This window comes from Lissotriton vulgaris, chromosome 12 (genome assembly GCF_964263255.1).
Source record: "Lissotriton vulgaris chromosome 12, aLisVul1.2, whole genome shotgun sequence".
Lineage (NCBI taxonomy): Eukaryota > Metazoa > Chordata > Amphibia > Caudata > Salamandridae > Lissotriton > Lissotriton vulgaris.
In genome coordinates, this window is record NC_141700.1 from 637,831,677 (window position 1) to 637,845,620 (window position 13,944).

General features: G+C 43.4%; 1 protein-coding gene across 2 annotated transcripts in view; it reads left to right on the forward strand.

Annotated features, from left to right (window-relative positions):
- Positions 1–13,944, forward strand: part of ANKRD11 (ankyrin repeat domain 11) — a 1,181,327-nt gene that overhangs the window by 349,380 nt on the left and 818,003 nt on the right. The window contains exon 3 of one of the 2 annotated variants that reach the window (XM_086945797.1): positions 7,925–8,011. The gene's annotated coding sequence lies outside the window, so the exon portion shown is untranslated. The remainder of the gene's footprint in view (positions 1–7,924; positions 8,012–13,944) is intronic. The other variant, XM_086945798.1, reaches the window with a different exon arrangement.

The following is a 13,944-nucleotide window of genomic DNA, read 5'->3' on the forward strand; positions in this document are numbered from 1 at the left end:
TGTGCCGATTGCAGAAATTTGCAAGGCCGCCACTTGGAAGTCAGTTCATACCTTTGCTAAGCACTACTGTCTGGACGCTGATGCCAGAACAGATGCTCAGGTTGGACATGCTTCGCTGCGGAATTTGTTCGCACAATAGTGGTGTTAGTTTCTTTTCTCCACCGCCGCTTTGGTGTGGGGATGGGCTTGCCATTCTATTCACTAGATTATGACTATACACAGAGATCCCCTACTACAGAAGGAGTAGTTTCTTTTCTGTAACTCCAGTTCTGTAGCAGGGGTATCTCTGTTAGAGAGAGAGAGAGTGATATTCATGTGAGTAATGCTACAGGTCTGGCGTGTTACGCCTTCAAAAAGAACTGAAAGTATGAGAGACCTGTAGGGCATTCTGCTCAAGATTGCAGATTTGCTTCGAATGAACGGGGGACCTCAGACTTTAAGATACGACAGGCGAAAGCTTCCTTGAATGAGTTGGAGCCATAGAAAGGCCAGAAACACTTTTAAAGATCAGACATGGACGCCCCCCGTAGAACCCATATGCGGGTTGGAATTATCACTGCATTACACAAACAAAAGAGCAGACCTGGAAATAGCCTTGAAAAAGTCGTGGGTTACATTCCCATAACGACGAAACACGTGTCGGCTGTGTGAAAGTTTCCAGAGCACAAGAATAAACTTGAAATTGAACCACAAAGAAAAGAATTAATCTCCCCATATTACCACTCAGTGCCACATAATTACACGGCACATAATTACACTCTTCTCAATGCAATGTAAATACACTACACATACTACCATTCATTGCCATATAATTACACACCTCATACTTACACTCTACTCAATGCAACATAAATACACTCCACATATTACAACATAGTGCCACATACTTATATGCTACATAATTACACTGCACTCCAGGCAACAGACACTCCAAGCACCACTCAGTGCCACATGTTACACGCCACATAATTACTCTAATGAATGCAACATACACTCCACACAATACCACTCAGTGCCACATATTACACACAACATAATTACACTCTAATGAATGCAACATACATCCACACAATACCACTCAGTGCCACATATTACAAGCCACATAATTACACTCTAATGAATGCAACATACACTCCACACAATACCACTCAGTGCCACATAATTATGTTACATAATTACACTCCACTCAATGCAACAAACACACACAATACCACTCCGTGCCCCAGAAGGACTCTACTGAATGCAACATACACTCCACAAAATACCACTCAGTGCCACATAATTATATGCTACACAATTACACTGCACTTGATGCAAAATGCACTCCACACATGACACAATTACACTAAGCATAATTTCACAGAACACCACTGTTCCAGGCCACACAATTTAACTCCACACATTTCCAATACACACCACATAATTACACACCAAACAACATATTTCAACTCCACAACGTACCTCCAATCCACACCATATAGTGTCACCATCTGAGCACCAAACATCAATCACCACCACCATTTTGCATCAGCGCACCACCTAAGCATCACGTCAGTCTGCCCTTGGAATCTGGCATCTGTTGAGTCTCCCCTAGTGTCTGTCCGCTGCTCGTGTTATAATTAAATTACTGTTTTCAAACATCCACTCCCCTGTTATTTATGTACCGCTCCCCCAAAACAAACAAGCATGAGAACAGGCAGGAAGCAGATGCCAGCAGTGCAAGCACAAACAAAGTAGAAGACAATTTTTGTGTTAAAATCTTTTTTTAATCAGGTTTTTCAATTGCATATAATGTTGCCTTTGTTTGTACAAAGGTAACAAAAATGCTTAACACTTTTTATTATAAGTTTTCAACTTAATGCACAGCAGCCACAATGCTCTACAAAATAGCTAAAAGTTCTGGCTAAACACATAAGGTCCCAAAAGCGAGACCTATTGGCTATGCCACACACACAACCACACACACACCACACACACACACAAAACACCACACACACACAACACCACACACACACAACACCACACACACACAACACCACACACACACACAACACCACACACACACAACACCACACACACACAACACCACACACACACACAACACCACACACACACAACACCACACACACACAACACCACACACACACAACACCACACACACACAACACCACACACGCACAACACCACACACGCACAACACCAGACGCACAACACCAGACGCACAACACCAGACGCACAACACCAGACGCACAACACCAGACGCACAACACCAGACGCACAACACCAGACGCACAACACCAGACGCACAACACCAGACGCACAACACCAGACGCACAACACCAGACGCACAACACCAGACGCACAACACCAGACGCACAACACCAGACGCACAACACCAGACGCACAACACCAGACGCACAACACCAGACGCACAACACCAGACGCACAACACCAGACGCACAACACCAGACGCACAACACCAGACGCACAACACCAGACGCACAACACCAGACGCACAACACCAGACGCACAACACCAGACGCACAACACCAGACGCACAACACCAGACGCACAACACCAGACGCACAACACCAGACGCACAACACCAGACGCACAACACCAGACGCACAACACCAGACGCACAACACCAGACGCACAACACCAGACGCACAACACCAGACGCACAACACCAGACGCACAACACCAGACGCACAACACCAGACGCACAACACCAGACGCACAACACCAGACGCACAACACCAGACGCACAACACCAGACGCACAACACCAGACGCACAACACCAGACGCACAACACCAGACGCACAACACCAGACGCACAACACCAGACGCACAACACCAGACGCACAACACCAGACGCACAACACCAGACGCACAACACCAGACGCACAACACCAGACGCACAACACCAGACGCACAACACCAGACGCACAACACCAGACGCACAACACCAGACGCACAACACCAGACGCACAACACCAGACGCACAACACCAGACGCACAACACCAGACGCACAACACCAGACGCACAACACCAGACGCACAACACCCACCTCTCGCACAACACCCACCTCTCGCACAACACCCACCTCTCGCACAACACCCACCTCTCGCACAACACCCACAACCAGACACACACCAACAGCAATCTGTGCACAATTTCCTCAGGCACACACACCAACAGCAATCTGTGCACAATTTCCTCAGGCACACACACCAACAGCAATCTGTGCACAATTTCCTCAGGCACACACACCAACAGCAATCTGTGCACACATCAATTGTTAACACATCCACAATTAACTATTGTAGCAATCGCTGTATGGCACACTTTACTTTTAAACATCATCTAAAGAGCAGCATGCCACTATTGCTACAAAAACAAATGCACACTATTTGGCCTACAATTTATAGACTTTTGTTGCAATTGGTGTTGCAGTATTTAGCAATGCCAATAGCTCAAACTTAATTAATGCGAGACCTATTGCATTGCAAATGCTTGTTTTGCTCATGTATTCCTCTTTTTGTATTCCAACACTTGTAAGTAAGATTTGTCATTCTTACAGAAGTAGGGATATCCTTTTCATGCAAGACCATTTTACAGTTCTGGGAGGCATTACAGAGTCCATAGTGGATAAGACACTCTTTCTTACTACCCAGGAGAAGCCACCTAATTTCCATGGATTATGAAACTGGGTGTTATGAAGCCTAATGTGCAGCATATAATTGACATTTCCGGTATGGTTTGTTAAGACAAAAAGACCATTTTGAATTGTGCAGTATTTAAAATTTTAAGCTCCGGCTGATGTGGCACATGTGGCTTTCCATAAAACACCTTTTTCTTAGTCTGCATAGATTAAATTGCTTATGACTTGCTGACGTACGGTGGGAAATCTCAATATTTTCCTCGTAGTTTAGTAATTTGTTCTTAATTTGTTGTATCTGCAATACTTCCCACACATTGTACCTGGGCTCCTACATCATGTCGCTGGCATAAAAGAATACCAATTCTGCAGTTAATCTTACGGATAACCAGTTTTGCTGGTTGTAATCCTTTTTCATGGCAGGCTCTGTTCCCTTGTTAGCCAATATATCTTTGATATTCACCATCCAGCTAGAATGTGCAGGCAAGCCTCTTTTGCAGATTCCTCTTAGGGTTATTTCCAAAGCCTGTTTTGTTCAATGGTTCGCTTGTAGCGGATCTGTCTTCAGTTGTACTGTTCTTCTTTAGTCATCATCTTCTCTCTTGTGCTTAATCCTCTCAACCTCCTGTCACAGGATGCCTGACCAGCACACAGGGTCTGGGAAAAAGTGTAGGTACTGAACTGCTGATCTGTTAAGGTCGGTCTTCTATTTTCTTGAAACTACTGACTCCAGCTCATCTAGAATATTAGTTGCTCACTAATCTTGGGCAGCATCTGCACAGATAAATATTATTAATCAAGGCATGACCATAGGTTGCTGCTGTGCCATATGCTTCTCCCTGAAGTAGCTTATAAATCACTTATCGTTACTGTCTTTAGTGCACATGTGGACCATTGATGCATTATCCTGGCTTGATCAAATCTAGAACCTAGCACGTAAACCAAACACTTGGCCTGCTCCTTGCACTACTAGTTGGACCTGTAGAGTGCTTTTTCCAATGTACTTGAATGAACCATGTGGATTTCTAACCCAATTTGCCAGTTCTACGTGAGAAGCCCTTGTCTTCCCTCTCCCTAGCGGCATGGTTGAACAATTCAGTATGCATCCTAACACCTGGTAAGCAGCTATGCATTGTGCTGTCAGACTGCTTGTTCTGGACATGGGCCTGACCATGGTCCTGTAGACCACTTAAGCTAACTGCTAGTGACTTATGGACATAGCTGTGCCTCTCCTGTTGTGCCGAGTTGACAGCATAAAACACTTTCCTGGGCTACATGTAACCATGGCATAATTGGTGTTAATCTTTGTTTTAACGTGAGTTAACCAAGTAAAAAAACTAGGTCCTTTCTGCTGCTTTAAATGGATCCTATCAAGCAGAGCCTAAAATTAGCTTGCCACTACAAAGTCTCTAAAGAGTACTTACTGTAATTCTGGGACTCCTGTGCCTCTAGAGTGACACCTGTCATAACTGAATTGACTCTTGATCATTTTCTGGTTTTGGATTGTAGTTCATGCATGCTGATCCTAACCTATTCTAGTGGAACTACATTGACTTTACCTGACACAACTGTCAATATGAAGTTCAAGTCAGAACTGCCTTAATATAATCTGTAATGACATTTTATCCCTTACTTGTTGGTCAATGCCCTCACTACCCTAGGGATTAAGTAGACCATCCAAAATGGTTACCAGTACATTGCATGCCACAGACAGCTCCACTCTTGTGCATGGATCTAGAAATACTTTACTAGTCCGACGCACAGTCTTGACTTTCAGCAATAATGATTGTAAAACTCACACTTTCTCACACCTCTTCCTATATTACATATGTAGACTTAGTGATCTAAGACAATATAGAGTATAATTCTAGTCACTCACAACACCTAATCTTTTTCAGTATAGGCATCCCTCCAATTTCGACACTCTTACAACAAAGCTCTTTTCCCACGTGTAGCATGCCACCCATCGGGAGACGCACTGTAGGATCTGTTCAGCGGGGTGACATACTTTATGAAAGTAAATCCAGTGCAGCACAGCTGCCTGGAAACTTCTACCAATAAATGTATGGCACTTTTTAAAGGTGACAAACTACTTGACAATGTCCTTCTGCAGATACTATGCCAGGCTCATCCCAAGCAGTACCTGTAATCACACTTGGTGTTTATTTATTTAATCTCCGTCAAATTGTATGAACTGGAGCCTTCATTGTGTTTGCATTACCATCTCCCTATCTTACTACTCTGGCTTGGGTGCAAATGTTTGTGGTTGCATATCTATTCCAATCACTAGCTTCTGCTTTCACCCCCACTTCCGTTATTTTTGGCATTGGCAGATGGTTTCCTAGGTTCAGTTAGCTGCATGCCACATAGGAAATCTTGGCATGTTCTAGTTCACCTCTCCCCAGCCAATGCCCCTTAATCCATCAAATGTATTTGTGTAAATGACCAGTGCCTAATTAAAAAAAAAAGTCAGTTCCCAAAGTTTAGCTCAGAAACCAGTGGCTGGCACTATGGGAGGTCATGGTGCGGAATATCAAATTTGTGTAGTCTTGCTTCCACCTAATGTCTCTCTAATTCACCACCAGACACCCCTTCCTCCCTATGTCACTCTTGAAAGTTCTTTTTAATCCTTTGTCACAGTTTCTTTCTTCCCGCTTCTTTCCCCCTTTTTGTGTTTTTCTCTTTTTTGCTCTGGGTCAAAGTTTTTGAGGAAAAATAAGTGCTGGTCCCCAGAAATGAGTGCAGTTTAGACCCACCTGCAACCACTGGTACAAACAAAGCACTGTAAAGGATCCTCGCACTATTTCACCTACTTCCTCTTTGACCGGGTTCACTGACACTTTTGAAAATTCCCCTCGATCTTGGCTCCTCTATTTCCAAGGGTTGTACGGATTCGAACACCTTTTGGTAAATCTGGGGTAACTGACTATCTGTCTTAATTATTCTATACCACACTTAAATCCAGGGAAAAGCTACCTCTATTTCTACTGTGTAGCCCAGAAAACACGTAAGACTGCTTCTCTTTACACTTTTACAGTAAATAAGTATTATTGTCTTATCAATGTAGAATAAACCTAACTCAGTGTCTCAGACATTGGATAATACATTGGAGACATTGTAATAGGGCAGGCTTACCCATCGAGTAGCTCATGCACTACTGGTAGTTCTCCTGCTCCGTTTAAGGAGCTCTAATGTGTGCAACCTAGCCTACTAACTTAGCTTTTGCTTGATTGAATTTCTAAATGCATACTAAAATTGAGTATGTACTCAACATGAGAATGTGTGCATTTTCAGAACTCCTAAACGTATGTTTAGAGAAATTGTGCAGTTTCCAAAATATATTTAAAACCGATGTTTGAGTGATAAAATCATGTTGTTCTGGGTAGATGTATTACTATTAATACTTTAGTGCCAGAGGCATTACAGCTATGGCGGTTCATGCATTACCCATGGCCTTTGTGCTGCTGGCAACTCTGCCTGATTCACCAAGGTGATCACTGGTACTGATCTTGCATATGATGGCCACTAACCGCTTGTCTGATGTGGTCATTATTACAATTCTAATATTAGAAGTGGCTCGAGATTGTCATCATTGAATATAAGCAGCTCTTATTAGAAAAAAGTTGGAGATCCCTGAAATATGGACTTGCCTTCAAGACATTTATTTTTACAGCGCATTCTGTCATTTTCAATTCTATGGAAAGTAGACCTACTCTGACACCACCTCACCACTGAATGAAAAGCACCATTCTCAGTTTTGCACATGACATGATGTGCTTACAGAGGATGATGTGAGCGTGTTTATAAAAAGTTGTACCAGTACTAGTAGTTTGATGTTATTAAATATGTTTGGTAAACTTCAGAGCTTTTGAATAGGTTGATTCTTGTGCTATGATGTGGACATGTTCTAGCTTTGTTTCTTGTTAAACCCCTGTTAAGGGGCTTCATAATATTCAACGTTAAGTAAGTATAAAGAAAATACCACCTGCTAGAGCGATTCAGTTTCTTACAATGTTTTTACACCCCTGAGTCGACCATATCCTGATTGTTGGCAATCACCTGTGGTTTCTGCAATAGCGAGTCGGTTCTCACATGGCGGCCGATAAACCGTGCAAATATTGCTATAACGATTTGAAGCAGCTTTCTGGAATGTCACCTGAGCACCTAACCTCACTAATGAACTCATGAGTATTTAAATAGTAAACATTTTAATTTGAACAAGTGGGCTAGACACTGATGTTACTTTTTTAAATCTTTTTAGTAGAGCAAGAAAAAAGGATTCATCCCTCCGTGCTAAGACGCACCTGCAGAAGGATAAGATGGCTGAAAAATGCACACTTTATTCAAGGTAAACTATGCTTCACCTTTTTAAAAAATGTTTGCCACATCAGGGTGCAAGGTAAACTTTTTTTCCCTTTAATTTAATCTGATGCCCTCCCTCCCTTCCCCAAATGTTATGACATGGGTGCATGTATGTTTGAAGGTATCAACACATGGTATCATTTGCAGAATCTTTTTTTCTATATTTGAGTTTTAACTTAAAAAAAAAATATTAACGTTTTTTACTTGGAGCCATTAAAACGGCTTTCATTAAGTATGGTGTTGATTTTGTCTCAATGTTGAGTGAGTAGTATTCTTGTTATAGCTCCATTTACTAGCTTCATTTTCTGAAACTACCCCTTTGCCAGAGTAGAAGGAACATATGAAGCGTATACCTGATTGATTGAGCTACATTCTACATGCTTGCATGCGGAGGGCTTACTTTTACCCAAAGCTACTGATGGATTTGAATCGAGTGGGGCTCACTGGATAGAACCAATCCATACATTAGGCTCTAACTGGTGCGGAGTAGAGAATATTTTAGCAGGTAGCAGATTGTTCAGCAGAAAGAATCCTATGTAAACTATTTGTGAAAAATGTACTGTTAAAGACCAGACCTTTAACATAAATATTATTTTTAAATGTGTACAAGGCGCAAACTTGTCACATGTTGATCATTAGTTCACAACAATAAACATAATTAAAATTGTCTCATAAATATTGTATGTCATATGATTACCGAATTTGATGGTTTACAGTCTATATTTCTGTCAGTCCAACTAAATATTGTCACTTTTCCTTGCTATTCTGAAGTTTGTGATGGCAACAGCTATTGCTTTCCGGTTTTCCTGAATGAACAGACTTTTATTTTGAAACGCATCTTATCTTTCAGCCCCCTGGTATTGTCAAATAAAATAGGTAGGTGTTGTAATGGTGTTTTTGTTTACATTTCATGCGTAGGTTTAATTGAGAGGTCACACTGAGCAGTACTTAGATTGTGCTGCTTACGTTTTCCGTGCTCTGTTTCGTTTGAATGAAATAATTCAGTTACAATTCAACATGTTACCCTCAGTACATTCCTGCTTCTGTGACCCAGAGCGCTTGTTTTCGAATACAGTTAACAGTGCACTCTAATCATTGAATTAACCTGCACAGTAGAATGTGAAATATAACTATCCCAATTAGTTTCCAACATTGTGTTGCATTTATTGGAAGATATGTTGTAAATACTAATACATTAGGTGCGAAATTCTGAAGGATACTTTGAACCACACGTGGTGAGTATTCACCTTAAAGTACTCCCCAGGCGCCAGACTGTACCCAGAACACTTTTCTCAATAGGAGTGCTGCCCTGAGCAGTACGGCAGCGCTGTGTTGCTCTGCGCTGACTCCACGTCACCCTTGAAGTTTCCAAATGAAGCCACATACAAGTTCAACCCTTGCACACTGACGCAAGATATTTTCTTTCTCTGTCTCGACATGGATCTGAAGCTCTGCTCTCAACTTGTCACTTTTTTCCTGACTACAAAACTATTTAGTAAGTGGGTTAGGGATCAATGTCCACACCAAAACAGGCTTCAAGCCATGCTGCTATTGCATGAAGCATATATCGATCACAGACCTGCTTGAGATGTGCTTTTAGTGTCTGTGCTCATCCCAAGACTCTTAAGTTGTTCGGTTTGTTTACCGAAAGGTGACCTGTAACCAGAAGGAGAAGCTGTATCCTACTCAACATAAGAGATTGCAACCTTCACCCAAGTCATGATCTGGGGCTTGGACCTGGTCTTGAGTCCCTTCCGTGACCACTCAACTTCACCCTGAAAGTCCCCCTGTTAGTCCAAACATAAAGCGAAGCAGGATGCATTCTAACATAAAATCAAAGCAAAAGGCTGTCTCAATGTGAGTCACACCCCCTCAAAGTCTTCAGCCATGGAACAGATTCCTCATCTGGACCCCTGATTTTCCTGGACTGTTAAACCATCAGCAGATAGATGTCTTCAAGGATGTTATGCTGCAACTTTTCGTGTACCTCTGGCTTCCTCGGATTGCCTATGGGTCCCGCAAAACTGCAGAGGCCCACAACCTGCTTACCTTCAGCTTGCTTATCCCCTGAGCCATCTGTGCCCCTCGGTCCTGTCAACGGGCTCCTACTGACTCCAAAACAAACTTCGACTCCGGCCCAGAGATCCACATCAGTCCCTTCTACAACTGTTCCAACCCCACAAGTGCTGGAAGACTATCTGCAGCTGATGTCCTTGTTGGATACCAAACTGACTTTGGCTCGAGTCAGTTTGTCACTCTACGAATTACACAAGTAGAAACATTCTTCATGCAGCCTAACTCTAACACAGTGCTTTCTGCCACATCACACTGTTCAACAGAGGCTCGAGTATCTTTTGGGGTCAGACTATGATCCTATACTAGAGAAATGGGCACCCCAAGATGATTGCTTTTCCCCCTTCACTATTCTGATGCTTTGTGCATTGATTTACAGACAGACAATGGACTTTATATTTTGCCTTAGACAGAGCTTGCCTCTCAACTTGGGCCATCAATGGAAGAGTCTGGTTTGCGATAGTGGGTCAAAAGGCAGCTGAGGTAGTAGAATTAGTACTGCGCTCCATCTCGACCAGAACAGATACACTTATCGAGATCTTGTAGACTGTGGCAGCTACTTCTGAGCCCTTGCTTTACTGATGCCTTCACTGATACTTTATCTACTCTGTCAAAGTCTTGCTCGTTCTTCTCTGGTGAATAGGCAGGAGGCCAGATGTCACGGACTGGTGCCTTGTACAACTGCGTTACTCACTAAGCACTCCAGCTCACAGAGCATTATGAAGGCCTTGGCAAGTAAGGTGAATCCCAACTCATTTACAATCACTCATGTGGAAGAGAATCCAAGAGGATTAAGACTTTTGACAGGTGTTTTATTCCTGCTAGGCTAGCATTATAATCTGTGAATGCTGTTTACTTGCTTGTCTTTTCGTTGCATACTTGGTGGTGCCATAGTACCTTATGGCCTCTTTATCTCAGACATTTCATTATGGACAGGCCACGGCCAAATCCTATCTGTGCAGCCCTGGATAATATAGATCGTATGGGTATTTGTGTTGCAGTCAGTCAACACACTTGGATGCGTTCAACAGGATTCTCCGGCAGTGTACACTCCTCCCTAATCGCTATGCCCTTTGATGGGTCTTGTGTTTTTCGGTAAGAAGGTAGCTTTGTCAGAGCACTTTAAGTACAGTGTGGCTACAGTAGTGCGTTTTCTGGGTCCATTAACCCCAGCAAAACCGTTCCCTGAACAATTGTGAAAGTTTAGAGGCAGCCTTACCGACAAGTTCAGTAGGTACCCTGGTCCTCTCGATGCTCTGGCATGCAGTGTGCGGGCCAGCAGGGACATCATTCTTCCAGTTCTCTGCTACAGCCTCTACACCACTTATACTTGCCATGAGTGGCACATGCCCAACCAGTGCGCTTCCTTCCAGGCTGACTATTCAGACAGGTGGGTCTTAGAAATAGTTAAAAATGTCTGCCTTTCCTTTTTGCTCCACCAACTATTTCTCCCACTCATAGAGGATTTCTGACAAGCATCTGACCATCCTGTTACTTCATGTGCGACTGCTGCTCTCCAAAGGTGCCATTGTGTTCCAGACATGTAAATAATGGTGGGTTTTTACCCTCGCTTTTTCTTGTTCCAAAGGAGGGTGGTGGCCTTGAGCCTAATTTGGACCTCTGACAGCCTCACTTGAGTGCAACAAATTCAAAATGCTCATGCTTGCCCAGATCCTGTCTGTTCTGGATTGTGTCCGGGGACCTGCAGGACATGTATTTTCATGCCTGTCCTGCGGTCCCACAGACTTTATTCAGCGGTTCAAGACAGCCTAGAGCATTTCCAATTTCCTGGGGTCCTTTTCTTGGCTCCTATTTTGATCTCCCCAACACCAATCAGTTCAGAAAGGTGATGGCGGTTGTCATTGTTTGAATTTAGTCAGGGGGCCGAAGATCACCCTGACTATTTTGCACTTACATTCATTGGAACAATCCTGGACACAGTGGAGTTAAGTGAGTTCCCTCTGGTATAATGATTCCAGGAATTCAAGATATGATTGCGACAGTTCACGCTCTATCCTGGATAACGGTTAGGGTAGCTCTGAGAGAGGAAACTGCTCAAGATCTGAGGTGGTGGCTGCTTGGATGCAATTGGTTAATCTGCAGTCCCCTCACACTTCAATGCTCACTTTCTAGTCTCCGCAGAGAGCCTGCATCACATCAATCTGATGAAGTTGTGGCTCATTTGTCCGTCTTTGATGGACTTCCTGCCGCCCATCAAGGTGAGGTGGTACTGCAACTAGTGGAGCCAAGTGGGGTACTGGTTCCTGTGTCAGGAGGGTTCTGCACCTCCTGAGGTGACGAACGTCAGGACGTTCTCCTGATTACAAATCATTTGGCAGTGTTCTTGAACGACAGAGTGGACAAACCGAGCAGGTAGTGTCTACATCACGAGTGGTGCCTGCATCCTGAGGGAGTGCAGGGATGCCCTTCAACAGTGAGTATGACTCTGGCTAGATCTCTTGCCACTTTAAGAACATGCCGCGTTTCTAGTTTTGCAGTTCAGAGTTTCCGCAAGAACATTGTAAGTGGATGAATTCTGTCTGAAATGGATCACCGGACTAATGTACACCTTACTGCCCTGCAAAATAAAGGACAACTGACCCTAGCTATCTAAGCGGTTCCGTGTTCGGCCCGAGAGTGTGGTACCTGAACTGTAGGGCATGAACATCTGTTCTCCAGTCAGGCTTCCACTGAGGGAGATCTTCTGTCGCAGCAACAGGACAGTGTTCTTCATCTGAAAGTGTGCAGTCTACACCTACACGGGTGGGGGCAACTTAATGTATTTGATCTGCTTCCTGAAGTGGCGTCTGTCATCCTTGCCACCAGCACCCTTCCACAGAATCCATTTTATGCTGTGTGCTGAGACAAATTTGTGGCCTGGTCGTGGATTCACAAGACTGACCCTTTACAAGCAAAGCGGTCATACATACTTTTGTTTGTATTATCCTTAGTCCAGCAGTGTCGTGCAGTGGGCACTAAAGTTTATTTGTGGGTCTCTGTTTTTTTCGTTGGCTAGACCAACAGTCCTTGTTAAGATAACCTGTTGTGATGAGACTTATTATAGGGCGCTGCCGAGTGCTATACCAGTTGTTGAAGACCCTGAACCCGACTTATAGACCCGAACTGCAGGCAAGGGCCTGTAATGTGGGTGAGGCTCTTAAACAACTGGTATAGCCCAAGGCAGAAGGTCTATATGGCTATTAGAACATTCCACTCACTACGGGTACAATGTTTTACATTTTAAAACGGAGAAACTGAGCCAACCATTGAAATGTTGGAACAGAAGGATTATACCAGCCATTTTAAACCCGGAGCATCTACATTGCCTTCAATAGAGCTCCCAACATTTCAATGTTCTAATAAAGATTTGATACACGTTTTCTCCCATGCCATTTGTAATTTATCAGAGGACCTTAATTTCGTCTTGACGCTTCTCATGTATATGCTCTTTAACCTGATGCATAGCTGCTTGGTGTCTTCGGACGATAAATAATGACTTATTGGGATTGTCAGCTCGTCACATGAGTGAACTTGTTGCACTTTCTGTGCATCTGTCCTATAATACCTTTTCCCAGCGAAGTTGGTGCTAAGGATTTGGGTGATATTCTTGCTAAAGTTTGTGACTCACTTTTACATTAGGAAATAAGTCACTCAGCCAGCTTTCTTCGCTTTCCACTCTCCCCGCAAGAAGACAGTTTTGGAGTCTATCATCTGGATACCAAAAGTACTTTAAGCTTTTACATAGATCAATTGAAGGGTCATCAAATGTTTGTGGGTTTTTGCAGAGCGGAGAAGACTGTGCAGAAGAGGACCATATCGAGGTGGCTAGTCTTCTGCATTAAGATT